The following is a 27,911-nucleotide window of genomic DNA, read 5'->3' as shown; positions in this document are numbered from 1 at the left end:
CCCTCCCCAAGGCAGCACTGTCCCTACAGGTGGCCATCTCTCCTTTGCCAAGTGCCAATGCTATTTTGGGATGCGGAACCTACCAGTTGCTTGGAGACTGGGCTAAGGCCCCCACCTCCTGCAGGGATGCTGAAGGTCTGGGAAGCAGGAGCAGGGCCTGGGAAAACATGCCATCAAAGCTGCCTGGGCAATTCCCTCTGGCCATGGAGAAGAGAGAGGGCTGCAGGGTCACAGCACGCAGCTAAATATAGGGACATTCGGAGGTGGAAGTGGTTCCTGCCGGCTGCAGGGGGCCATCCAGTTCCTTCATCCCCGAAGCTGGGAGGAGGCTCTTGGGAACAGCATTTATGAGACAGCGTGTGCTGGGCTCAAGCACTTGGAAGACCTCCATCTGGATTTGGTGTCAGATGTCCATCTATGGCTAGTGTCATTGTATTGATTATCCCCTGTCTTATTTATTAATTCCAACCATATCTATTTGGACTTAGAGCTCAGGTTCAGAAATCCCTGCTCATAGGAACAAATGCTTTCCTGGGGAGACAAACTTGTAAATGGCCAACGACCTGTGGGTAAATGGCATGAGGACTGAGCCTTGAACATCACTGTCTATCCCGCTAGAATGTGAGCTCCCAGAGGTAAGGGTTTTTGTCTGTTTGGTTCACTGCTATATGCTCAGTAGCCCCTAGATCAGTCATATATTTGGCTCAATAAATATTTGTTGGATAAATAAATATTTTATTCAGCAGGTGCTCAATAAATATTTGTTGGATAACTGAATATGTGACTCTGCCCAGAGAATCAGAATGGTCTTTATGGAGCAGCAGTCTGTGGCTCTTGAAGGAAGGATAAAATTTTGAACCAGTCCACTGGGGATGGGAATATCAGACAAAAAAGACTTCCATTGAAAAGACAGAAAACATATGATATATTCAGGAACACAGAATTTAGGTTTATATGGAAGCCAAGGTGGGAGGAATATTGGAACAGATTCTAAGGGGCTGTGAAGATGGCCAAGGACCCTGTTGTGCAGCCCAGAGGTGTCCAGAATGGTGTGCACAAAGGGACCCATTCATGTAGATAGAACATTCTAGAACATTTATTTATACTTGTCTTTACCTTTAAAAAAAAAGAAGAAAAACTTAAGCACTACTAACATTAACCAAATAGACTAGGTCATAGGTCCCATATCCCAGGTCTCCTGAGGAAGGTTGGACGGGGTCCACCATTCAGGCTTGGCTGACAACGGCATCCCCACTCCCCTGGTGACGACTTCAGTTAACCTGCCATAGGACTCATTCAGGCACTTAATTTTACAAAAACAAAGTCTTTAAATCATTGAATCTTTACCAAGCATATTATTGACAAAGGCAGGGGCCATAAAAATCTTTTGCACCATAGAGAAATTTGCTGGTTGTTTCATAGCAAAGTCATTAAAAGAATTGCTGCCATTTTGGGGGGCTGTGCTGGGTTTTTGTCGCTGCTTGGGTTTTTGTTTCTGGTTGCGGTAAGCGGGGGCTACTCTTCCTTGCGGTGTGCGGGCTTCTCATTGTGGCGGCTTCTCTTACTGGGGAGCACAGGTTTCAGTGTTTGCCACTCCCGGGCTGCAGAGCACAGGCTCAATAGCTGTGGCGCTCAGGCTTAGTTGCTCCACAGCACTTGGGATCTTCCTGGATTGAACTGGTGTCTCCTGCATTGTCAGGCAAATTCTTCACCCCTGAGCCACCAGAAGAGCCCAAGAGTTGCCACCTTAAAAATGAGGTTTTTCTGTTTTGTTTTGTTTTGTTTTACAAAAAGACAGACCATCCAAATGTGCCAGCTTTCTCTGTGATGACAAGGAAATGCTATCCAGTAGATGCTAAAACAAATGAATACCATAGGTAAAGATGTTTTAAGATTAAAAGAAAGGAACCACCTTGGGAAGGAAACTCGCACTACAGACAGAATACTTTGCAGACATATTTTGGAATTATTTGTTACTGAGCATTGTCTGTTGCATCTGTACATTTGAAATATAATATAATATAAAGAATTTTAAAATCTTCTGACTGAAGAGTTTCAGTTGGTTTTGAACTCTTTTTTGTCAAAAATATTTTTAAAGTAACACCTTCTGATTAGTTTCCAACAAGAGATTGATATCATTTAAATAAAATTACAACAAAAACCTCTGCATGGAATTAAAAAGTTCACACTGGCCTATTATAGAGTGAAGTAAGCCAGAAAGAAAAATACCAATACAGTATACTAACATATATATATAGAATTTAGAAAGATGGTAATGATAACCCTGTATGCGAGACAGCAAAAGAGACACAGATGTATAGAGCAGTCTTTTGGACTCTGTGGGAGAGGGTGAGGGTGGGATGATCTGAGAGAATAGCATTGAAACATGTATATTATCATATATGAAACAGATCTCCAGTCCAGGTTTGATGCATGAGACAGGGTGCTCAGGCGTGGTGCACTGGGATGACCCAGAGGGATGGGATGTGGAGGGAGGTAGGAGGGGGGTTCAGGATGGGGAACACATGTACACCCATGGCTGATTCATATCAATGTATGGCAAAAACCACCATAATATTGTAAAGTAATTAGCCTCCAACTAAAATAAATAAATTTTTTAAAAAAGAAAAGAAAAAATAAAATAAAAAGTTCACACCGTGTGATTTAGTAAGCACAACCAGGAACATTCTTCTTCCACATGGAGCATCTGCTCTTTATGAGGTATGGATACTTTTCAACTACGACAGAAATTAAACCAAATGAAAATATAAATGGAGTTTAGTACCAGATTCTCATTTAATGAGTGCACCGCATCATGAAACCAAGATTTTATTTTAAATGAACTACACTTTTTTTTTCATTGAAGTAGAGTTGATTTCTAATGTTGTGTTAATTTCTGCTGTAGAGCAAAGTGACTTGGTTATACGCTCTTTTTGTACTCTTTTCCACTATGATTTATCCCAGGACATCAAATACAGTTCTCCGTGCTATACAGTAGGACCTTGCTGTCCATCCATTCTATGTAATAGTTTGCATCTCAGTTCAGTTCAGTTCAGTCGCTCAGTTGTGTCCAACTCTTTGCGACCCCATGAATTGCAGCACGCCAGGCCTCCCTGTCCATCACCAACTCCCGGAGTTCACTCAGACTCAAGTCCATCGAGTCAGTGATGCCATCCAGCCATGTCATTCTCTGTCGTCCCCTTCTCCTCCTGCCCCCAATCCCTCCCAGCTTCAGAGTCTTTTCCAATGAGTCACCTTTTCACATGAGGTGGACAAAGTACTGGACTTTCAGCTTTAGCATCATTCCTTCCAAAGAAATCCCAGGGCTGATCTCCTAACCCCAAAATTCCAGTCCATCCCTCAACCTTCCCTCCCCCTTGGCAACCACAAGTCTGCTCTCTATGAAAAATGAACCATATTTAAGTACAATTTTTAGTAATAGTATATATAATCAGAGAAAGAAGATTTTTTAGACCATTAAAGAAAAAGAAAACAAAACATAAAATAACTGATTTACTCTTTCATTCTTTTTTCAGTTTCTATTTTTTGGTATATGTTTTATCATTTATCTAGTATATTTGTATCGTGGCATATGCATATAATTTACAAATAAATGTATACATATATTGGTTAGATTGCATGAACTTTGCTTTTGCTGATGGGAGGGTGAGGTTCATCTGTGGCCAAGAGTGATGGGGAAGTTAGGGAGGAATTCTGGAGGGAAAGGCTGGATCCATATCAAGGCCACTTTGGGCACGTGAGGCCCAGTGTCTAGACAGGAGACTGGGCTGTGATCTAGACTGGATTCAGGAGGGGGCCTGAGCTGGCCCTGGAGCTGAAGGGAGGGTGGAGTGGGGAGTGGAGAATGCCTGCGGTAATAGATGGGCTGAGGGGGTGAGGGAGCTCCAGAGGCACCCACGCTGTTGCCTTGGTCCATGTGATGAGGTAATGACGTGGGGTCCTTGATAGAGGAGACGACCAAGGCCCTGGGAGAGTCTGCTCTCCCTGCAGGCTGGCTCAGCTCCAGGGCCCAGACAGGGCCTCCTCCTGCCTTGTTGTCCTGCACAGCCCAGCTGAGCCAGGGAGGGCTGCACCAGAAGTGCTCATGCTAGCAGCCGGTGTGGGGTGGCCAAGAGCCCTAGGTCCCAGGCTACCGGGTCTGAGGTTACCCTGGCAACAGACTCTGTTGTGATGCTACACAGAACCAGGGGCCTGTTAGTCAGAGCCATGCAGGAAGGTCCCCTCTGGCCCTGGAAGGTCTGGCAGGCCAAATCTGGACATGCCTGGGAGTGGTCCAACAACTCACCATTGTCTGGCCTGGCCCTGGCTGCCAGGCCAGGAGAAGAGCAGTTGGTTAAAGGGGATTGGGATTTGAAAGTCAATCTGTCCATTCACAAACTGTGCTCAGATAGCAGGCAAGTCAGCCCTGCCCTTGGTGTTGGGGAGGAGCGCCCCTGTCTTTCGAGTGAGATGGGAGAGCAGCACAACTAAGACACATCCTTCCAAGTATGCCTCACTCCCCGCAGAGTCCCCGTGGGAGCTCACTGCATTCACACCAGTGGTGTGACTGGAAGGCTCACACTTCAGGATCCCCCATGGGGATGACTTCAGGGGAAAGGTGGCTCACTTCAGACCTGAACTGATATGTTCTAATCTAGCCCGTGGTGTTGGAGAAGACTCTTGAGAGTCCCTTGGACTGCAAGATCAAATCAGTCAATCCTAAAGGAAACCAGTCCTGAATATTCATTGGAAGGACTGATGCTGAAGCTGAAGCTCCAACACTTTGGCCTCCTGATTCAAAGAGCTGACTCACTGAAAAAGACTAGGAAAGATTGAAGGCGGGAAGACAAGGCGCCAACAAGGGATGAGATGGTTGGTTGGCATCACCAACTTGATGGACTTGAGTTTGAGCAAGCTCCAGGAGATGGTGAAGGACAGGGAAGCCTGGCATGCTACAGTCCATGGGGTTGCAGAGAGTTGGATACGACTGAGCGACTGAACAACAACAACAACAAAGCCTGGGATACACAGTCCCTTTGTCCCTGGGCCTCAGTCTTCCCATGGGATGCCAGCATGCTGCCCAAGAGACTTGCCCCATCTCCCCGGTCAGAGAGCCCACCTCCCTCACCTGGTTCCTGCCAGCCCCCACTCCATCTACATCCAAAATTTTTTTTTCACTTTTTGGTTAAATTTCTTGGCAGCATTTCACAGTGGACACCTGAGGGATCTTAGGTCCCCAAGCAGGGATCCAACCAGCAGCAGGAGTCTTAACCACTGGGCCGCCAGAGAAGGCCCCATCCACCCCAGCCCCATCCCCATCCCTCCTCCACCCTCCCCGCATCAGGTCACTCTGCCAAGTTACTGAGCTCCCCTACTGCTCCTCCAGTTTGCTGCTCCTGCTGCGGGGCCAGTGAGGAAAGCGGTGAGAAACCCTGAGCCCAGCAACACCCCTCTTCACCCCCCTAAGACTGAGGGAACCTACTGGGCTACTGTCCCCAGGCAGAGGTCCCTTCCCTGCTGTGCCCAGGCCCCTGGCCCCTCTGTGCACACACAGATGCCCTCAGGAGTACAGTCTCCTAGTGACTGGCCTCCCTGGAGCCACTTCCCTCTCCAGTTTGTTCTGTGCATGTCAGTCAGGAGGGTAATGAGAGTGACCTCACAGGGAGGCGCCCCTACCGAGTGAGCTCCCACACTTCTGATCACATTTAAGGAATTGTTATTTTTATTATTAACGTGGGCGTCTCTTGTTGGCTTTTTTGGGCTGTTTGGTGAATAATTCAAGCGTGGGTTGGGCCCCACTTCCCTTGACCCTCCAGTGGGTCCAGGGGTTGCAGTGGGTGGGAAGCCACGCCCTCCAGGAAGAACCTGCCTCTCAACCAACGTGCCTGTCAGGAAGCTGTGTCAACAGCAGAGCAGACCTGAATCACTCCGCCCTCCCCTCCCTGCCCCTTGGGGAACTCTGAGAATAGATCCAGGAGCCCTTCCCAGAAGCTGCCCCAAGGCTCAGTCAGAATCTCGCCCCTGCCGGTCACCTGAGCTCTGCATGATCCTCACCCCCCACCTCCCCCTCGGCCTTCCCTCCTGAATCTCACATCCCTGTCACAACCATCTCTGCGGGCCCTGCTATTTCCCGCTGATCTACCCTTGCGCAAGCTGTTCCCTCTACCTGGACTGCTTTCTTTCTTCTGAGCCATTGTCCTCAGGAAGTGCACCCAGATTCCCCCGCCTGGAAGGGTTCTTTTCCTCAGCACCTTGTAGGCCCCACTTTAAAGGCCCCCAGTTGGAGCTCCAGCTTCTCACTGCAGCAGGAGCAAGGGCTGCAACCTTCATATGGGACTCTCCCTTTTTCCTCTATTTTACGAATGAAGACACTGAGGCTCACAGAGGCAGAGCTAGGCTCCAAAGCGAAGTGACAGAGCAGCAGCCCCTGCAGATGACCGTCTCAGACCTGCTTGTCTTCAGTGGACAAATGTCCTGAAGGAAATCTGAGTTAAAAAAAAAACAAAACTTAATTAACCCAAATCAACTCTCCAGTCATCCGGTGACTCTCCCAGATTCATTCCTCTGGACAATTAGCACTATAAACCTCTTTTTCCGGTAGAGATATGGTTCCTAAAAACATCCTCAGGGAATTCAAAGATCTGGGAGGGATCTGGGAACCAGTTGTCTCCTCCTTATGAGCCTGGGTCTGCCTCCTGAGGGGGACTCCCGGCAACTCCTGGAGAGCCCAGCTTCCCCAGCACCAAGGGCAGTATGTTCACTCTTAATTCATGCTCATAGCAACCTAGCTCTGTGGGTACTATTATCCTCATGGCATGGGTTCAGGGGAGACTGAGGCTCAGAGAGGTTGGCAGTAACCTGAACAGATCTGCCTAGCTCTTAAGTTCATGTCGGTACCCTACCAAGTGGGGACCTCCCCTCCCTTTGTTTCCCAGGGCAACCCCTCCCACTGTGGCCAGGGGTCCTCTGCCAGGGAAAAGCATTAGGCAGCTCCTTTTGCCAGAGGAGCTGCCTTGGGGATCACAGAGCTTGGCTGAGCTCCCACACCTCCTGCTCTGGCCCTGTCCCTGAGGCCATGTGGATGGTGGTTCCCTCTTCCTGTAATGGAGGCAGCTATTGAGGAAAGGGTCCAGACTTGGAGTTGGGAGCCTGGGGTTCGACTCTTTGGTCTGCCATTTATTTGCTGCACCATGCATGACCTTGGATTAGTCACTCACCTCCCTAAGCCTCCTAAGAATTGTCCCCTAGATGAAATGAGGGCGTGGAGGGTGACGTGAGCAGGATCACAGTGGGCTTCCCTGGAAGTGAGCTGGGTGTGAGGTCATGGTGGAGGGGGGCAGGCAGGAGGAAGTTCGGTCCAAGAGACCAGGCCATCCCAGGTGCGGGTCGAGAAACCAAGCAGGAAGGAAAGGTGGGTATGAGAGCCAGGACGTGCTTGTCCATAAGTTCAGGGCACACGGCTCCCCTCCATGGGCAGAAGGCAGGAAGAGCTTTCTCCCTTGGAATGTGCCCCTCCACCTCCTCCATGCTGCAAGACACAGACCTTCAGCATTTGGGCTGAATTAAGAGCGTCAGACGTCAGCTGCCTCTGAATCACAGGCTGCTCGAGCCTGGAGAGGACATGGGATCATATCTTCACACTTACTGTCTGGAAGACTCTGGGGGTCCTCGGGGTGCCCAGGAGGAGGGGTCTCTGGGCCCCACTTTGGCTTCTCTCACAACAGCCCCCCTTATCTGAGTTATATATTAAGTTCCCCTTATTTGAAGTGAAGAGAGAGTTCTGCACCCACACAGAGAAAGGGAGTAAACCACGAGAGTTTCCAAGGGTCTGAAACACTGAAGGGTCAGTGTTCTGAAACCAGACCCTTGGAAACTCTCGTGGTTTACTTCAGTGTTCTGAAGCCAGACAGCCAGACAGTGAGGGTGGGATTAGAACCCCATCTGCCAGGCTCATTCACTCATGCATGTGTATGCACTTTCGCCCACTAATTAATTCAAGAAGCCCGTACTGAAGCCCTTCCCTGAGCTCTCCCAATGATGCCCACGAGGATTTCATGAAAGCCAAAACAGACAGGATTCCCATCCTCAAGGAGTGTAACACCTAAGGAGATGACACCGATTAATGAGAGCTCATACATTCAATGTTATCGCCACCTGCCATGTACTTTACACATATCAACTCTCGTGACAATATGAGGTGAGTAAATCCCCTATTACAGGTGAGGAATCTGAGGTACGGGAGGTGAAACAGTATATCAGGCAGCCAGGAAGTGGCAGAACTGGGAGTTGAAACTCAGCTGTCTGGCTACAGAGTGTGTGTGCTCATGACTGCAACATTAAACAGATAAATATAATTCATAACCTATCCCACCTCCTGCTGGCTCAGATGGTAAAGAATCTGCTTGCAATGCAGGAGACCTGGGTTCGATCCCTGGGTTGGAAAGATCCGCTGGAGAAAGAAATGGCTACCCACTCCAGTATTCTTGCCTGGAGAATTCCATGGACAGAAGAGCCTGACAGACTACAGTCCATGGGGTTGCAGACAGTTGGACATGACTGAGTGACCAGCACATACAGGCACTTTTATGTTACAGAGAATCTGGCTAAGCTGAGGTTAGGTTGGCAAGGGATGTCAGCAAAGGCTTCTCTGAGGAAATGATGCTTGAGTTAACATAAGGCAATCAAATTTTGATAATGTTGCCAAGACCACTCCATGAGAAAAAGAGTAGTCTTCTTAACAAATGGTGCTGGGACAACTGGTTATCTACATGCAAAAGAATGAAGTTGATCTCCTATCTAATAACACACAAAAAGTGAACTTAAAATGGATCAAAGATCTAAAACTAAAGCTATAAGACTCTTAGAAAAAAAAATAGTTGTAAATCTTTGTGACCTTGGATTAGGTAGCAACTTCTTGGGTATGACACCAAAAGTATAAGCAACTAAAAGAAAATTAGAACCATTGGATATCATCAAAACAAAAAAACTTGCATGTTTCAAAGAACACCATCAAGAATAGGAAAAATTTTTACAAAGCCTTACATCTGATAAGGGATTTGAATCTAGAATATAATTAAGAACTCTTACAATTCAATAATAAAAAAGACAAAGAACCCAATTTAAAATGGGCAAAGAATCTAGACAGACATTTCTCCAAAGAAGATGTACAGATGTCCAATAAGCTTGTGAAAAGATGCTCTGACATGATTAGTCATCAGAGAAATGCAACTCAAAGCCACAATGAAATACCATTTCATGCTCACTATGATGGAGATATGATATATGTGACAATAAAAAGTGTTGATGAGGATGTGGAGAAATTGGAAATTGATGTAGCCTCTAAGGAAAATAGTCTTGCAGTTCCTCAAAAGGTCAAACATTGAGTTACCACATAATCCAACAATTCCACTCCTAGGAATATATACAAGGTTAATGAAAACATATGTCCTCAAGAGGTTGGTCATAGCATTATTAGTCATAACAGCTAAAAAGTGGGAACAATCCAAATGTTCATCAACTGATGAATGTACAAATAAAATGTGGTATCATCTATGTGATGAAATATTGCTCAGCAACAAAAATAAATAAAGTAATAAAATATGTACCAACAGAAAAATCTTGAAAACATTATGCTAAGTGAAAGAAGCCAATCTCAAAAGACCATATATTGTATGATTCCATTTATATGAAATGTCCAAAATAGTCAAATCCATAGATAACACAGATTAGATTCAGTTCAGTTCAGTTCAGTTGCTCAGTCGTGTCCGACTCTTTGCGACCCCATGAATCGCAGCACGCCAGGCCTCCCTGTCCATCACCAACTCCCGGAGTTCACTCAGACTCATGTCCGTCGAGTCAGTGATGCCATCCAGCCATCTCATCCTCTGTCGTCCCCTTCTCCTCCTGCCCCCAATCCCTCCCAGTGTCAGAGTCTTTTCCAATGAGTCAACTCTTCACATGAGGTGGCCAAAGTACTGGAGTTTCAGCTTTAGCATCATTCCTTCCAAAGAAATCCCAGGGCTGATCTCCTTCAGAATGGACTGGTTGGATCTCCTTGCTGTCCAAGGGACTCTCAAGAGTCTTCTCCAACACCACAGTTCAAAAGCATCAATTCTTCGGCGCTCAGCCTTCTTCACAGTCCAACTCTCACATCCATACACGACCACTGGAAAAACCATAACCTTGACTAGACGGACCTTTGTTGGCAAAGTAATGTCTTTGCTTTTCAATATGCTATCTAGGTTGGACATAACTTTCCTTCCAAGGAGTAAGCGTCTTTTAATTTCATGGCTGCAGTCACCATCTGCAGTGATTTTGGAGCCCAAAGAAATAAAGTCTGACACTGTTTCCATTGTTTCCCCATCTATTTCCCATGAAGTGATGGGACCAGATGCCATGATCTTCGTTTTCTGAATGTTGAGCTTTAAGCCAACTTTTTCACTCTCCACTTTCACTTTCATCAAGAGGCTTTTGAGTTCCTCTTCACTTTCTGCCATAAGGGTGGTGTCATCTGCATATCTGAGGTTATTGATATTTCTCCCGGCAATCTTGATTCCAGCTTGTGCTTCTTCCAGCCCAGCGTTTCTCATGATATACTCTGCATATAAGTTAAATAAGCAGGGTGACAATATACAGCCTTGACGTACTCCTAGTGGTTGTGAAATTTTGGGGAGGGAGGCAGTGATGATTGAGTATGGCATTTTGTGGGGGAAGATGCAAATGTTCTAAAATTGAATATGGTAATAGTTACCCAAATCTGTGACTATCCTGAAAAACCAATGAATTATGTATTTTAAATAGGAGAATTGTATGATATATGAATTATAACTCAATAGGACTGGTATTTAATAAGGATAGAAGAATGAAAAGGTGTTATGTGAGCCTGGAAGGGGCTGGGGCTTGGGGTACGCCTTCTAAGCTAAGGGAGCTGCATGTGCAAAGGCCCTGTGGCTGGGACCCTGGTATGTTTCAGAAAGCAAAGAAAACCATGTGGCTGGAGCTCACAGGGCAAAGAAGAGGAGAGAGAAGAGGCTGGAGGGTCAGACTGCCCAGGGACTTGAGGGCTGTGGCACGGTACCAGGTTCATGTGGAGGCAGGGCTGGAAGGGTCAGGCTCTCACACACACTCAGGCTGTCCTGCCCCTCCCCTCTTCCTGACCTCTCTCATCTGCCTGGGAAAACCCTAGGATAGGATGTGAGTTCTGGAGGAACTTCAGGAATTACTGGAATCAGAAGTCTCTTCTGAAAACAGGCTTGGCGGCAGAGCCGAGGTTTAATTCCCAGCTCTGCTGCTTGCTGCGTGACTCTGGGCACGTCACTTCCTCCTCTCTCTCTGAGCCCTGGTTTCTCCATCTGCAAAGTCTCGGCTCTCCTTGCTCTACCTTCCGGGTGCTGGGCGGAGTCGGGGGGAGAGAGCGGGTCGGGGGGTGGGAGTGCGATGACATCCAGCGCTTTTAAAGAAAATTTAAAAAACCCAGACAGAAGTTATTATCTATCTGCCACCAGCTGCCTTTTTTCCGAACTCCAGGGTCGACTGAGAGCCGCAGGACTGCTACACCCACTCTCTGGAAACACAGGGCTTTACTGAGATTGGCGGGAAAGCCTCAGGCCTGCAGGTCACGCCTCCCCAGCTCCAGGACGCTTGGGGGGTCAGGGAGTGGGAGAGCTGGGAGCAGACAAGCTGTGTCCGTGCCCTAGGAGCCGACTAATTGAGGGCAGAGCTGGGGGGCAGGCTGACTGGCCAGGGAGGCAGGGCTGAGCGTGGACTCCTTGGAGAGGAATGAAATCTGGGGCCTTGGCAGCTGGAATCTGTTCGCTTGCTCTCTGAACAAACACGGAGGCCTTCTGTGGAACCTTCGAGATCATTTCAGCTTAATACAGGCTGTGGATTAGAGGAGGCAGCTGAGGCCTGGAGTTGGGGAAGCCTGACACAAAGCCGCCCAGTCAACAGGGCAGAGGGAAACAAAGAAGCCGGGAATGGTAAGAAAGGGAAGGGGCTTGGAGGTTTTCTGGTCCCAGCCTTACACCGCACACACAGAACAGCACTCTGTAAAGCTCAAATCACCCACAGTTAAGAGCGCAGACCAGCCTTCAGAGAGAAGGATGGGCTGAGTGACCCACACCACCTCCAAGAGGATTCTATTATCCTGAGCCCCGAGGCCTCCTCTCTGGACCCTCAAGAGGAAGACACCATGGGCATCTTCCCAAAGTCCCATTCCTTGTCCTAGTCAGCCCACCCTTCACTCCCCTGTAACAGTCTTTCCCACCCTCTCTCCACCCCTGCCTCCCATTTTGACCTGGAGCCTGACCCCAGGTGAGGGTTCAGCCCAGGGTCCAGCCACCATACAACTGGCCAGATCCCTGAGGTCACCTGGCTCCCCTTCCTTCTTCTGACAAGCCCTCATATTTCAGGGCCACCCCTTCAGCTCTCACATAGAGCCTCTCTGCCCACCGCCTTTGACTGCAGCCCCAGACTTGCTTCCCTGGTTATTGGCTTCCCTGATCGCTCAGCTGGTAAAGAATCCGCCTGCAATTCAGAAGACCCCGGTTCGATTTCTGGGTTGGGAAGATCCTCTGGAGAAGGGATAGGCTATCCACTCCAGTGTTCTGGCCTGGAGAATCCCATGGACTATAGTCCATGGGGTCACAAAGAGTCAAACACTACTGAGCGACTTTCACTTTCCAGACTTGTATCCCAGTGGCCTCCCAGCCTCCCATCCACCCCTCTGCTCCAGTTCAATCTCCTCACAGTAGCCAGAGACACATTTTGGACACACTGGTCAGATCACACCCCTCCTCTCCTCAAAACCCGTCCATGGCTCCCCAGCATCCTCAGGGGAAAGCCCAGCTCCTCAGCTTTCAGCTCAGGCCCTGCTTCCTGCTCCCCTAGCTCCTGCTACCCTCAGGAGCCCCCGAGCTCGGCCATCCGTGCACCAGACAGCCTCCGAGGCTTCCTGCTCTGGTCCCAGCTCCATCTGCCCACAGCTCCTTCCCCCTCTTCCCTCTGGTCTGCCTGGCAAATACCCACCCATTCTTCAAGGATCATGCCGCCCAAAGATCGCCCCACAAGGTGGCCCTGACCCCTCCCTCATTCTATGCTCCCTCCCCCACTGTACCTGTACAGACCTTGATCTAAGCCTTGGTGATACCAAGCATACAGCCCCCTGCTCAGCCTGGGAAAAGGGTAAAAAGTAGGCAGAAAAGGAAGAGAAAAGAAGAAATTTATTTTCAGGTGCTTGCTCAATGACTCCTCCCCCAGGAAGGCCCCCAGACAGCAGAATCTCCCTGTCTTGGCCGCCCAGGTTCTTTGCTCACATCTCTGCAGATGCAGTCACAGTTACTTGCCTTGACACACTCTTGGGATGTCAGTGGAGCCTGAGGCCCTGGCAAGTCATTTAGACTATACCTCATTTTACAGGTGGGGCTTCCCCGGTGGCTCAGCAGTGACGAATCTGCCTGCAATGCAGGAGGCACGGGAGACACTGGTTCAATCCCTGGGTCAGGAAGATCCGCTGGAGGAGGAAATGGCAATCCACTCCAGTATTCTTGCCTGGAGAATCCCATGGACAGAGGAGCCTGGCAGGCTATAATCCACGGAGTTGCAAAGAATCGGACATGACAAATGAGGCCCAGGGATGCAGAGCCAGGATGTAAACTCTGTCCCACCCCAAACCTAGTGCTCTTTCCCTACTCTCACTGTCTGACGTTGGCATCTCTGGATCCCAGGAGCATGTGGTTGTGAAGGGTCCTCACCAGGACTGGGAGTCCCAAGTCACAGGTCTGAGCAGGCCTGAGCACAATGAGAAGGAAGGATTGGAGCCCAGGTAGAGTGAGTAGGGGTGGGCTATGAAGAAGAGGTCAGGGTCTGAGCCTGGAGGGGCATCTACTGTCCGCTGACCCCACCCCTGTGTCTTCTCAGCTCACTGGCTGAGCCAGGAGAAACTACAGTTGGAGCCCCATACAGCCCTCACCACTCTGTCCCTGGGGCCAGGCTTCTGTGTCTTGAATCCCAGCTCTGGGATCTTGTGCACATGCTGCCACCTCCCTTGGTCTAGGCTTCCTGCTCTGTGAAACAGACATATTCACCGTCTTATACTATAGGGCTGGTGTGAATTAAAAAGTTCATCCATGTACATCACTCAGAACAGTGCCTGATGCATAGTCAGTGCCAAACAACAAGCTCATTATTATTATTATTTGGCCATTTTGCCCAATAGACAAGTCTTCCCAGGTGATGCTAGTGGGAAAGAACCCACCTGCCAAAGCAGGAGACATATGAGACTCAGGTTCGATCGCTGGGAAGATCCCCTGGAGGAGGGCATGGCAATCCACTCCAGTATTTTTGCCCTGGAGAATCCCATGGACAGAGGAGCCTGGCAGGCTGCAGTCTATAGAGTCGCAAAGAGACAGACACGACTAAAGTGACTTAGCATGCATGTCCACCAGACACTGATTCAGGAGGGCTGTGTTTTCTGGGTCCCACTTCACAATAGCACCCATTCCCGTGCCTGGCCCAAATGTTTGTGCAAATTGGAGAGCCTGAGTGGTGTGTGAAGGCACTTCAGCCTGTGTGCCCTTCACCTCCAGTTATCCTCACCGGGTAGCACCGTGCTGTGCCATTGGCCAGCATGGCCTTAACAGAGTGGGCTCCTTGTGGCCTCTTCAAATCTGAGTGTGACCGGAAGGATAAGAACACATCCCCGGTGTTGGGAGTAGAGGACCCCTCAAGCTCTGTGTGAGGCTGGGGCTCCCTCTCCTCCTGCTTTCAGGGTTGCAGGGGGGGAATGGGGTGATGGGGAGAGGGGCCGTCTCCCTGAGCATCTGTTTTGTGTCTTCCCAGGGCTGGACCATCTCATCAGGCGTGTTTACATTCCCAAGTATCCCAGACGACCGTGGCTGATAAGGATGTCTCTGGCCTGGGAACCCCTGCAGTGACTTTATCTCTAGATGGGGCCTGGCTAGCTCTGGCTGGAGAGGAAGAGTGCCTCTGGGTTTCTGAGAAGTTTCACAGTGCAATGCTCAAGTGTGGCTGAACCAGCGTGATTCTGGTGCAGACTACCCAACCCCCCATCCCTCCCTCTTCTGTTGCTGCCTGCTGCACTCCACTCCCCGACCTCTTTCTCCCATGACAGGATCCTGCCAGGCCCACCCAGCGCCATTCCTCTTGCTCCTATAGCTCAGTTAATCTGGGAGCCACCTGAGGGCAGCATCACCTGGGACCCATCCTGCCTGCACAGGGCTGGGCCTCTCACACTGGACATCCGCCAGAACTCGTGGCTTTTCAGGCTCCCTGGACCCACTCCTCCCCTCTCTCTGGACTAAGGCAGAGGCTGGAGTTACATCTTTGACTACTTCCTTTCTCACAAGCCTTACATGCCCATATCCTTCTAAGAAGCACTCACTATGTGCCTGGGTACTTTGTTTAATGAGTTCCCCAGACTCCTTGGGGCTTCCCAGGTGACTCAGTGGTAAAGAATAGACCTCCCAATACAGGAAATGCAGGACTCACGGGTTTGATCCCTGGGTTGGGAAGAATCCCCTGGAGGGGGAAATGGCAACCCATTCCAGTAATCTTGCCTGGATAATCCCATGAACAGAGGAGCCTGGCAGGCTATAGCCCATGGGGTTGCAAAGAATCATACACGACTGAGCAACTGATGATGCACACTAAACTCCCAAGAGGCGCTATCCTAATTACCATCAACACAAAAAATAAAGCATCCTTGATGGTTGATGACTTGCCCAACTTTGCCCAGTTGTCACATCCTAGATGGTTGATGACTTGCCCAAGGGCACACAACTGGAAGCCACAGAACTGGCCTCTGAGACAGGGCTGTCCAACTTGGCTTGGAGGGCTCAACAGTGGGCAGAAGACAGACTCCAAGTTATACCTGCTGGAGTGGAAGTGGGGCACGGGAAGGAGCTTACTTGTGTCTGGCTGGGGGAACTCAGAGGGCTACAGGGGAAAGAGGAAAGAGGTGTACCTGTCATATAATGCTGTGTACCCCAAGCCTAGTGCTTGAAACAATGACATTTATTTTGTCCTCAAATCTATATGTGGTCAGGGCTCAGGGCTTCCCTGGTGGCTCAGAGGTTAAAGCGTCTGCCTGCAATGAGGGAGACCTGGGTTCGATCCCTGGGTCGGGAAGATTCCCTGGAGAAGCCAATGGCAACCCACTCCAGTATTCTTGCTTGGAGAATCCCATGGGCAGAGGAGTCTGGTGGGCTATAGTCCATGGGGTCGCAAAGAGTCGGACATGACTGAGTGACTTCACTTTCACTTTCCATTCACTTTCAGAGGGGATAGTTCATCTCTGCTCGACTCGGCATTACCTGGGATGGTTGGCAGTCTGCGAGCTGGAATCATTTGAAGAGTCATTCATGGGTAAGTCCAGTGGTTGAAGCTGGCCATTGGCCAAGAGATTAATTGGGTAGGGCACTGGTTAGTCAGAACACTTAGAGTGGCCTCTCCATGTGGCTTGGGCTTCCTCACAATATGGTTACTGGATCTCAGAGAGAGAAACGGTGACAGAGAGGCATTCAGACAGATGGGTGGAAGCTGAGTTACCTTTGCAGATTTTAGCCTGGCAACTTATGTAACGTCATGTCTGCTGCATTCTCTTCACTGACATGGTCACAGGGTTCTGCTTAATTTCAAGGCGAGAGGCAATGCACTCCTTTTCTTGATGGAGAATGGCAGGTTTTCAGTATGAGGATCTGAAAATACTCCTGAGTCCATTTTTGGGAAATCCACCCCTCACAGGGACTTCCTCTCCTGACCTCTCCTCAGTAGTCTCACCTCCCAACCAGCAAGACACTTTCAGAGGCTCAGCAGACATTGCTCCTCTCATCCCAACTAGGAAAGCTTGGTCGTCAGTGGTGTGATGGGGAGAGAGTGTGAATGGCTGTATACTGAGCACGTACACCAGGTCCTACCCTGGGCACTTCCATGCTTTATTACATTCCATCCATACTGTGATTCCACATGGCGGGCCATGCAGCTCCCTGTTCTGTAGGTGAGGAGACTGAGGCTGAGAGAGGTGAGGACTTATCCAGGCCACAAGGAGTCATCAGTGAGGCTGGGACCTAAAGTTGGGTCTGTGTGACTCCAAAGGTGCTGCTCTTGCCCTGTACCAGCTGTCCCAGATTCAAGATAAGGAACCGGTGATGAGCTGAAGCAGTAAGAACATGGGCCTTAGATCAGAGCTACTTTGGTTCTCAATGAAGCTCCTTGACCTTGGGTGGATCACTTCATCCCTCTTAGGCTCAGTTTTCGTATTTGTCCAATGGGATATCACAGACTTTACAAAACAAGTCAGTGAAATGCAATAATCTCTGTTACAAGTTTGGCAAAGCCTCTGGCATGTCATGCAGGGTACTCAGACCACCCAGCCCTCCCTAGAGTGGACCTGTTCATCTGTGGGCAGAGCTAAGCTGTTTGGAGCATAAGCCTTCTACCATTCACCAAGGGGGAGCCCCGGGCTCCTACTGGCTATTTTTAGGCCTGTGTGGGCAACCACAGAACCACATGTTGGGTTTACCACCGCCTGGCCAAGCCCAGAAGAACAAGAAAACACTTCTGATGACAGAGGGTGAATATCTGAGGTCAGCAAGGACCTGAGTGGTTCCCAGCACTTCTGGGCTGACATGGGATTAAGTCAGTCTCTCCAGGTCTCAGTTTCCTCATCTGTAAAATGAGGATAGCCATAAACACGGGAGCCCACATTTCTGTGCTGCTTACTAAGCGCCAAATATGGATCTCACATGGTTCTCGCTATGAGGGAGGCTGGGTCGCAGAAAGTGCTCAGATAGAAGAGGGGCCAGAGTAGAATCAAGGCTTTTTACTGCTCTGCTCCCAGCCTCCTCAAACAGCTGGAAGAAGTTCAGGAGGATTAGCTGACATCATGAATATCAGTATGTTTTTTAAACTGTAAACTAGACTCTAAACTATAAACCAACAGGCCCAGAGACAGCCTAGGCTCAGTTCCATGGAGACCCCTTCCCACCCCTCCCCAACTCCGGCCTTCAGCCACAGCATTCCCACTTACTCATCTATTTTCCACGCCTGGGGAGACTTGTAAGATTTTATTTCCCCCTATGACCCCTAAACAGAGAAGGCGATGGCACCCCACTCCAGTACTCTTGCCTGGAAGATACCATGGATGGAGGAGCCTGATAGGCTGCAGTCCATGGGGTCGCTAAGAGTCGGACACGACTGAGTGGCTTCACTTTGACTTTTCACTTTCATGCATTGGAGAAGGAAATGGCAACCCACTCCAGTGTTCTTGCCTGGAGAATCCCAGGGACGGGGGAGCCTGGTGGGCTGCCGTCTATGGGGTCGCACAGAGTCGGACACGACTGACGCGACTTAGCAACAGCATGACCCCTAAAAACGTTTGAAAGCCACTGAGGGGTGAACTGCCACAGGAGGTGGTAGTGACACTCCCCAGGGCTCAGAGTGAGGGCTGAGGTCCCAGGTGTCCCTGCCATCCGCCAGCCTGACCCACAGCTGCGGCCCTGGGGGCCACCTCCCAGCTTAGAGGAGCTCAAGCCTCGGGTCCATGCCTCTTCCTCATTCACATAGGACCTCTGATGGTCTCACTTTTCAGGTTCAGGAAACATCGTTCCTGGAAGAGTCACCAGCCGTGGTTAGAGCTCAGAAGCTCTGTACTTCCCAGGAGGAAACAGACAGCAGTGAGGCTACATTCATGTGTGCAACCTGCAATCATGTGACTCACACACACCACACGTGCCACACAAGCCCGCTTCATGCACACATTCACCTGTGCCCACACATATTTAGATCTTCACACACACATGTTTACACAGGCACACACAAAACACTTATTCCCACAGGCATCCATATGTACACATCACATTTATCCATAGCCCTACATTAAGATGCACCTACGGATACACACACACCTTACCCGAAACACACATGCATGTCTCGTACACTCACATGGATTAACGCAAGTGATGGATTTATGCAAAAAGCACACACACACCCAATCATCATACACTTCCATGGACAGACAAGTACCAAAACTCAATATACTCACACTGTGAAAGCTGGTATTTGAATGAATGCTCCCACAAACACACAGAGACTCACAAACCTGGGTGTGTATATACATTTCATTGACACATATGCATACACAGAAACAATAAGCACAGTTTATATGAGCAGCAGTATATACAGAACAAAACCACACACCACAGCCATCCACACATGCATGTGCGAACACAAACACACACCCTTGCACATACACACACAAGCCCACCAGTGTCCCACACCAGTGTACATACACACTGCCTTGTCTGGCTCCCTTGTTGCTGAGTGAGTCTGCAAAGGTACAGAGACTTAAGCACCTAGTTCCACTTCACCTGAAAACCCCCAGCCCCTGGGTGTGTGGGAGGGTGAACCAGACGCCCTCCCTGGAGGGGGCACAGTGGAAAGTATGACCCAAGGTGACTTTTGCAAAGAGCAAGAGTGAGGGTTTTTTCCACCCTTGTTACCTCACTGTGCTGGGAGTGACCAGGGACACCATTGCTAATCCCCCCTCCAAGGAGCCCCTCAACCCCTGAGGACAGCCAGGTCCAACCTCAGAGCTCCATCTCCTTAGTTAACTCAACAATTAACTCACCAGCACCTGCCCCCCACCCCCGTGTGCCAGGCGCTGGGCCGGCGTTTGGAGGCAGAGAGGACAGCTGGAGTGGGGCTGCGGGGCTCACAGTCAGGAGGTGGGGCGATGGGTGGAATCAGGGGGAGGCTCAAGATCAAGTCCCTTGAAGTGTATTCACTTAATGATCCATTTGCCAAGGGATCAACCCTACAGAAGACTGATTTGCTGAACATACCAAGTTATCAACTTGTTAATTTCAGGGCTCTTTTTGTCAGTTCAGATGTACACAGCAATTTTATTGGAAGGATTAGAATTTGTTTTTTATCTTGTTTTTATGACAGACTTTTAAAGAATGTCCAGATGGTCAAAAGCTTAGGGTTGGGAGTGGTGCAGTTTAATAAACACACTTAATATTTGTAACCGGAGAAGGATTTTCTGGGGACATCCATCAGGAGCAGGACATTCTGGGAGTTGGGCATGACAGGCTGTCTGGGACCAGCTGACCCCGTTGGTGTCATGTAACCTATACCTGTGTTCTCTGACTTGCCCTGTGATCTTGGCCATGTCCCTTCTCTTTGGGCCTCTGCCTCTTCACTTACAAAGAACTCATCATTAGGGCCCTGCTGATATTTAATGAGACCCTGGAGCCTCCTGTGACCCCCCAATTGCCCAGTGTGGCCAGGGTTCAGGCCGTGGACACCAGACAAGATGCTGACTCTGTTGGGGGTAGCCCAGCCCTGCTTGGAAATCAAAGTCGTAGTAGTCAACACTCACCCAATGTTGTATCAGTGTCTCTGTCTGAAGCGTGACATTTCTGTGTCTGGTCCCCAGCTCCAGGCAGAGGGGCCTAGCATGCCCAGGGTCGGGGTGAGGTGGGGCACATGGGGCTGCCGAAGGTGGGGCCCAACTCACTTTCCTTTCCTGATAACACGCTCGCTAACCTCATTTTCTTTTTCTGAAGGGAAATGCCATTGACATCACACAACTGGATTTTCAGCGAGGCAGGAGAACTCATGAACTCTTTGCAGGCAAGAAGGATGCATGCATGGGCCAAGGGGAATTGGAGAACCTCTGCTCTGAGGCTTCAGAGATGGGGACCCCTGGGCCAGAAAAGGGTAGAGATATGCCCTGAGGTCCACAGCCACACAGCAGAGCTAGGGCCAGAACCCAGGCCCCTGGCTCTCAGCCAGGGCTCTAGTTGGGGGCACCTAAACTGCTCCCCACATTGCCCCATTTTAATAATAGCACCAACATCCACTAAGTTGCCCGAGCCAGAAACTGCTCAAGTACCTCCTCACTGTAGCCACGCAGCTGCTCCAACCTGTCCCTGGGCCACCCCAGCTCAGGCCTCCTGGAGTCTCTCTAGGACCCCTGCCCAGCCTCTGCTCGGATCTTCCCACATCCGTTCAGGCTCCTTCCCTCAGTCTGTCCGATTGCTTGGGTGACATGGCTGAAACAGCCCACGATGTTACTCACCAGTGTAAATCCTTCCTGAGCCTCCCTGCTGGGCCTTCAAGGCCCTCCGTGGCTTTGAAGGGGCCTTCGAGGCCCTCCCCCCATCTCTGTCTTAGCCACTCTCCTTACTGTCCCAGATTAGGGAACCCTCTTGCCCAGGCTCGTGCTGTTCCCTCTATGGGAGCCCCTCCCTCTGCATGCCTGTTCCTGCTTGTTCACTGCGGAGGGAGGTGCACTGCTCCGGGATCTGCCCCCACCATTGCCTCAGAGGAAACTGACCTCCTTGGTTGATGTCTCTGAGTCTTCCTCCCCACCTCCGTGAGAGCTGCAAACACATTTTATTGTGGAAAATTTTAAGCATACCCAAAAATAGAACAGTACAAAGAACCCTGTGTACAAGGCCACTCTTGCTTCATTTCTAACCCCCAACTTCTCCCTCACTGTATCTATTATTTGGAACAAATCCAAAATATCAAATCATTTTATCCCTAAATATTGCAGTATGTATTTCTAAATTATAATGGCATGACCAGATACCATTATCATACATACATTTTCATAATATTTAAAAATTATTATCAAATATCCAGTCAGGTTTAAATTTTCCCAGTTGTCTCATAAATGGTCTTTTAAAATTGATTTGCTCTAGACTAGGATCCAACAAGGTCCATACACGTCACTTGTTTGTTGGGTCTTTTGTGTTCCTTCAATCTGTAGGTTTCTCCCTCTTCTGTTATTTTTTCCCTCGTTTGTGGAATAAACCACCTTGTTTGTCCCTGTAGTCGTTCACATTCTGGACTTTTCCCGCTGCATCCCCCATGGTGTTGTCTAACATATTCTTCAGTCCCCTGCCTTTACTATAATTGACAGATCTAAAGACTTAAATTCATATTTAAAGTTTTAGAAAGAATTCTTCATAGGACGTGTGTGTACAGTAGCCTCCCTTTATCCATGGAGAGTATGTTCCAAGACCCCCTGGTGGATGCCTGAAACTTCAGATTGTACCAAACTCTATATATACTATATGTTTTCTTATGTATACATACCTATGATAAATTTTAATGTATAATATAAATTAGGCACAGAAAGAGAATATCTGAAGTGCCAGCATCACCACTCTTGCACTTTGGGGCCGTTGTTAAGTAAAATCAGAATCACTTGGCCATAAACACCACGATACTTGTGACAGGCGATCTGATAACACTGCTCAGTGGCAAGTGGACTGTATGATTCACATCCGGGCAAAACAGAGAGGGATGATGTGAGCTTTCATCATGCTACTTCAAACAGTGCACAGTTTAAAACTTATGAATTATTTCTAGAATTTTCCATTTAATATTTTTGGACCACAGTAGGCAGCAGGTATCTGAAACTGTGGAAAGTGAAATCATGCATAAGAGGGGAGACTACCGGGCTTTCCTCAAAAGGCACGTAATATTTCATTATCTATCTTTTCTTTTGGGGGCTTCTAAAAGACTTTGAGGGGCTTCCCTTAAAGCTCAGTTGGTAAAGAATCCGCCTACAAAGCAGGAGACCCGGGTTCGATTCCTGGGTTGGGAAGATCCCCTAGAGAAGGAAATGGCAACCCACTCCAGTATTCTTGCCTGGAGAATCCCATGGACTGTAGCCTGCCAGGCTCCCCTGTCCATGGAATCGCAAGAGTTGGACACGACTTAGTGACTAAACCAGAACCAAAAGACTTTGACGATCATTGCCTAGACCCACTACTTTATCAGAGATTTTCAAAACAATATTTTACTTTCTTCTTCATTTATTAACTGGAATATTCCTATACAGAGAAACTTCTGTCATCATCTCTGGTTTCTCTGAGGTACAATCTATTCATGAATTGTAAGAAAAATGCTTGATGTTTTCCTCTTACTTATCAGCTTTCAGAATAAGGAGTTGAGTCTCTAATATTCTCTAAAGGTGACCAACAGGGTTTTGTTTGTTTGGGGCTTTTGTATCATTCGTATCTTATAGTTTTAGTGCATTTGATATGTTTTACTCTATTACTGCTGCTGCTGCTAAGTCGCATCAGTTGTGTCTGACTCTGTGCGACCCCATAGACAGCAACCCACCAGGCTCCCCCATCCCTGGGATTCTCCAGGGAAGAGCACTGGAGTGGGTTGCCATTTCCTTCTCCAATGCATGAAAGTGAAAAGTGAAAGTGAAGTTGCTCAGTCGTGTCCGACTCTTAGCAGCCCCAAGGACTATAGCCTACCAGGCTCCTCCGTCCATGGGATTTCCCAGGCAAGAGTACTGGAGTGGGGTGCCATTGCCTTCTCTGACTCTATTATAGTTATTATCAAATCAGCCCATTTTTGGCCAGTCAAGCTCTCTTTAATTGACTTCTGAGTCCTTTTGATCTGAATCTGAAGCAGTGTTTAGTAGCTTCCTGACTTTCTGGTATGACAAGATGTCCAGATTTGTCTTGTGCATTTTTGCCCAAATCTGGAATCAGCTATTTATCCAAGAAGTTCTGGTTCCTTAAATGAGAAGTCACATGAGAGACCACAAGCCTGGATGCGAGGAGTGCTCAGTGCTATCTGGCTGTTATTATGTCTAGGTTATTTCAGGGTGCAGAGCTGGGAAAACTTTTGGCTTCATAAAATTCACACCAAGAGCTCATACTGATATTTTAAATAAAACCTAAGACTTTAAAATCCTAAAAGATGATGCTGTGAAAGTGCTGCACTCAATATGCCAGCAAATTTGGAAAACACAGCAGTGACCACAGGACAGCAGAAGGTCTTTTTTCATTCCAATCCCAAAGAAAGGCAATGACAAATAATGTTCAAGAATAAGCACATATGTAATTTTTCTAGAAATTACCAAATTCCTTCTATAGAGAGCGTGCCCCTTTTTGTATACCCACCACACACAGTATGAGAGAACGTCATTTCCCTCAGTCTTGCCAAAAAAGAGTATGTTATCAAACATCTGAGGCTTTGCCAATCTGATAAACTTAAACATAACCCTTGGCTTAATTTTAATTTATATTTCTCTGATTATGAACAAGGTTAAATATCTTTTCACATATCTATGTTCTGATTCACTTTTGGGTCCTTAGTACCCAGCTGGCACAGGTGAGACCTTTTGGAAAGATTCCTAGAATGAAAAAAAGGAAGGAACAGGTGAACAAACAGATGAAGTCAAATCATAAAGAGGGTGGTTGACTTGCCCGAAGTCTAATTATCACCAAAGTTAGAACTAGAACTGATCTTTTTTCCTTGTCTAATTTGTTTTTCTGGCTATAAAATGAATAGAAGTTTATAGTAGAAGTTTTCTGATTATAAATGAGTATGAATTTACAGTAGAAAGTTTGGAAAGCACAGGAAAGTATCAGTTCAGTTAAGTTCAGTCGCTCAGTTGTGTCCAACTCTTTGCGACCCCATGGAATGCAGCACACCAGGCTTCCCTGTCCATCACCAGCTCCCAGATCTTACTCGAACTCATGTCCATTGAGTTGGTGATGCCATCCAACCATCTCATCCTCTGTTGTCCCCTTCTCCTCCTCCCTTCAATCTTTCCCAGCATCAGGGTCTTTTCCAATGAGTCAGTTCTTCACATCAGGCCAGAGTATTGGAGTTTCAGCTTTAGCATCAGTTCTTCCAGTGAATATTCAGGACTGATTTCCTTTAGGACGGACTGGTTGGATCTCCTTGCTGTCGATGGGACTCTCGAGAGTCTTCTCCAACACCACAGTTCAAAAGCATCAATTCTTTGGTACTCAGCTTTCTTTATAGTCCAACTCTCACATCCATACATGACTACTGGAAAAACCATAGCTTTGACTAGGCAGACCTTTGTTGTCAGGAAAGTATAAGCCAAGGAAAATTTTAATCTTTCTACCCCAAGTCAACCACTTTTAGTGTTCAGTCTATTTCCTCCCAGTCTTTATGTATTTTTTTCCAGTTATGGTCATACTACATATATGGTTTTATATTCTGTTCTTTTTCACTTAACACTTTTCCATGTTAATAACAACTCTTTGCAAACATAATAATGACGGTACTATATTTCACCATCAGAGCATATGTTTAACCTTTCAATTTTTGCTAGACTTCTAGATTGTTTCCAGATTTTCACTATTATAAATTCTCCCATGTCCATCTTTTTTCACATTCTGAAATTTTTCCCCTTAGGATTTGATTCCTGGAAATGGAGCTCCTAGAATCCCAGCACTGAGTTCCAAGTTCGGGGTTTTTTTGGCTATGCTCAGAGGACACTGTCTGCTAAGCTTTGCCCCTGTGACTTCCTATAGCCCCAGGCTAGTGTCTAGTGTCTGTGCTCTGGAGCAGAGACATACTCACACCCAAGTCAGTTCTGAGGAGGGGCCAAGTGGGCAGGATGGAGCCCACTCAGGAGGAGGAATCAGAATCTCCTGCCATTCACCCTTGAGCTCCTTGCCTTCCCAGGACAATTGACAGATGACTGGAACCAACAGGAGGAAACTGCACATGGGCAAGTTCGAGCCTGATGGAGAGTACAGGGCAAGGTCAAGTCTGGTGGAGAGAGCAGGCAGGCAGGGACACTGAGCAGATGCAGCCTCTGCTTTGGAAACACTCACCATCCAGGGAGCAGACATCTGGGTCAGAGCCTCCCACCCTGAGAAGAGCTCCTTGATAGACTCTAATACAGTACTGTTGACTACAGAGGGATGTGGGAGAGCTACCTAGAGGAGGCATCAATCAAGCTTAGTAGTGGGGAATATAGATCTTACCTGGAAGATGAGGTTGGGCAGTGACCTGTCCTGAGGGGATCTGTAAACCAGATTACAGATTCTGGGTCACACAGCCTACGCAGTGAAGCGGGGAGATGAGAATCAGGTCTGTGTTAAGGACAATCCCTCTGGCTGCTGTGTGGATGGTAGAATTGCAGATGAGAACTGGACAGACTTAAAGTGAGACCAACACCCAGGCAAGAGGTTGGGAAGCCCAGATCAGAGCAGCAGTCACAGGGACAGAAAAGGAGCCCTGGGATAAGAAACGCCAGCTCTACCGTCGATGTTCAAAAAAGAAAAAGTTATGTCAAATTATGACGTTCCTATAGCCTATGAGAAAGAGTCCTGGACTGGGAGTCAAGGGACCTGGGTTCTAGTCCCAGATCCAGATGATATGGAGCAAGTTTCTCACCTCCATCTGGGCCCCGATTTCCACTTTTGTACATCAAGGAGCTTGCACCAGGTTGTTTCCAGGGGCTCTTATATTCTGAAAATTCTTTGATCTTAAGTTGGAAAGAGGCCGAGGTCCCTGGAAGAGGAGAGAGAAAAACAGAGGCTGAGCAGAAACAGCAGCCAGGGCTGGGGTCTCGGGGCCTAGGCTCACAGTCTCTCTGCTCCCATCAATCTTGCAGCATTCATGTCGGTGGGGTGGCTGGGCCGAGGCCAGAGGCCAGCTGCGGGGAGGGAGGAATTGTCTCTGGCTCGAGGAACAGAGAGGAAAGAATGCAGAGCTTCCAAAAAGCTGTGAACAAGTCATCAGCTCTGGCTGGGTGCCCAGAGGTTTTGCAACCATCCTCGCAACCATCCAAAGGCTTGAATAACATGAGGGAGCCAACACGGGAGGGCAGCTCATTCTCCCGCTGCGTACCAGAACCTTCTCGATAACGAGGGGCACTGAAGATGCCTTTGGCTGCAAGTAAGAGAAAACCCTGTCTCTAGTGTCTAAATATAACAAGGAAATGTATCATCTCTCACCACTACAAGCACTCAGTGGGTGGTTCTGGCTCCAGCAGCAATTCCTTGTATAATCAAGAACATAAGCTTTTCTATTTCTTTCTTGTCCTTGGCTGGTTCCCTTTGTGGCCCCGTGACAGCTATCAGTGACAACAGAGGCTACACATTTCCATGTGAATGTCCAGCAGGAAAGTGCAAGAGAGGACTTCTCTCCCAATCTGGACTAAAGTCCTTTTCTTTGGTTTGAATAGGACAACTTGGGTCATGTTTCCAGTTGGTGATAGTCTCTCCTGGAATGCCTGTGCTGATTGGTTTAGATCAATTGGCTTAGATTAATTGGGCTTCCTAAGTGGCAATAATGGTAAAGAACCTGCCTGCCAATGCAGGAGACGTAAGAGATGCAGATTTGATCCCTGGGTTAGAAAGATCCCCTGGAGGAGGGCACAGTAACCCATTCCAGTGTTCTTGCCTGGAGAATTTCATGGACAGGGGTGCCTGGCGGGCTATGGTCCATAGAGTGACAAAGAGTTGTCACAACCGAAGTGACTGAGCACGCACAGTGTTAAACTTGGGGGTTGAGAGGTTGAGCAGAACTGAGGTCCTGTAAGTAAAGCAGGCAGAGTGCAGTAGGAGCTGGATGGGCAACCAACACATCTACAGGATGATAAGCCTCTGTCCCCCCTCAGCTCATCCAACCCCCATTCAGCCTGGGGGTCAGCAGGATGAACATCCTCTCCAGGTGACTGCTGAGGTCACTGAGGCAGAGGGTAGGTGGGGTGGCTTGTTTGTGTCATGCAAGTGGGTAAGTGGCAGAGCCTGAACTGAGAAAAATACACAGCAAGCAAACAGAGCAGACCTCCAGCTGCGAGCCTGAGTCAAGCTCCTCTGGGTGTCCACAGCTCCTGTCCCCCATGGCTCAGGGTCAGAGCCCATCCTGCGGCGTGGAAGGCCGCCTTCCTCTCCAGCCTGAGTGTGCACTCACTCACGACGTGAGGCTTCCCAAGAGCTTTGGGACCCAAGGCCAGAGCTGGGGGTTCAAATCCTGACTTGGAGCTTCTGTGTCTTCCTCTGTGAGACAGGAGGGCTAACCCCACCTTCTCTTCTTGGCATAATTGTTGGGAGAATGAAATGAAATGAGGAGATGGTGTTTTC

General features: G+C 48.5%; 1 long non-coding RNA gene across 2 annotated transcripts in view; it reads left to right on the top strand.

Annotated features, from left to right (window-relative positions):
• Positions 1 to 13,529: 13,529 nt before the first annotated feature.
• The window catches only part of LOC112579625, a 30,990-nt gene continuing 16,608 nt past the window's right edge, over positions 13,530 to 27,911 (top strand). For both annotated transcript variants that reach the window (XR_006545292.1, XR_006545291.1), the window contains exons 1-2: positions 13,530 to 13,822; positions 14,839 to 16,383. This is a non-coding gene — a long non-coding RNA (uncharacterized LOC112579625). The remainder of the gene's footprint in view (positions 13,823 to 14,838; positions 16,384 to 27,911) is intronic.

This window comes from Bubalus bubalis, chromosome 16 (genome assembly GCF_019923935.1).
Source record: "Bubalus bubalis isolate 160015118507 breed Murrah chromosome 16, NDDB_SH_1, whole genome shotgun sequence".
NCBI lineage: Eukaryota > Metazoa > Chordata > Mammalia > Artiodactyla > Bovidae > Bubalus > Bubalus bubalis.
The sequence above is the reverse complement of the archived record's forward strand: the minus strand, read 5'-3'. Positions and strand labels throughout refer to the sequence as shown.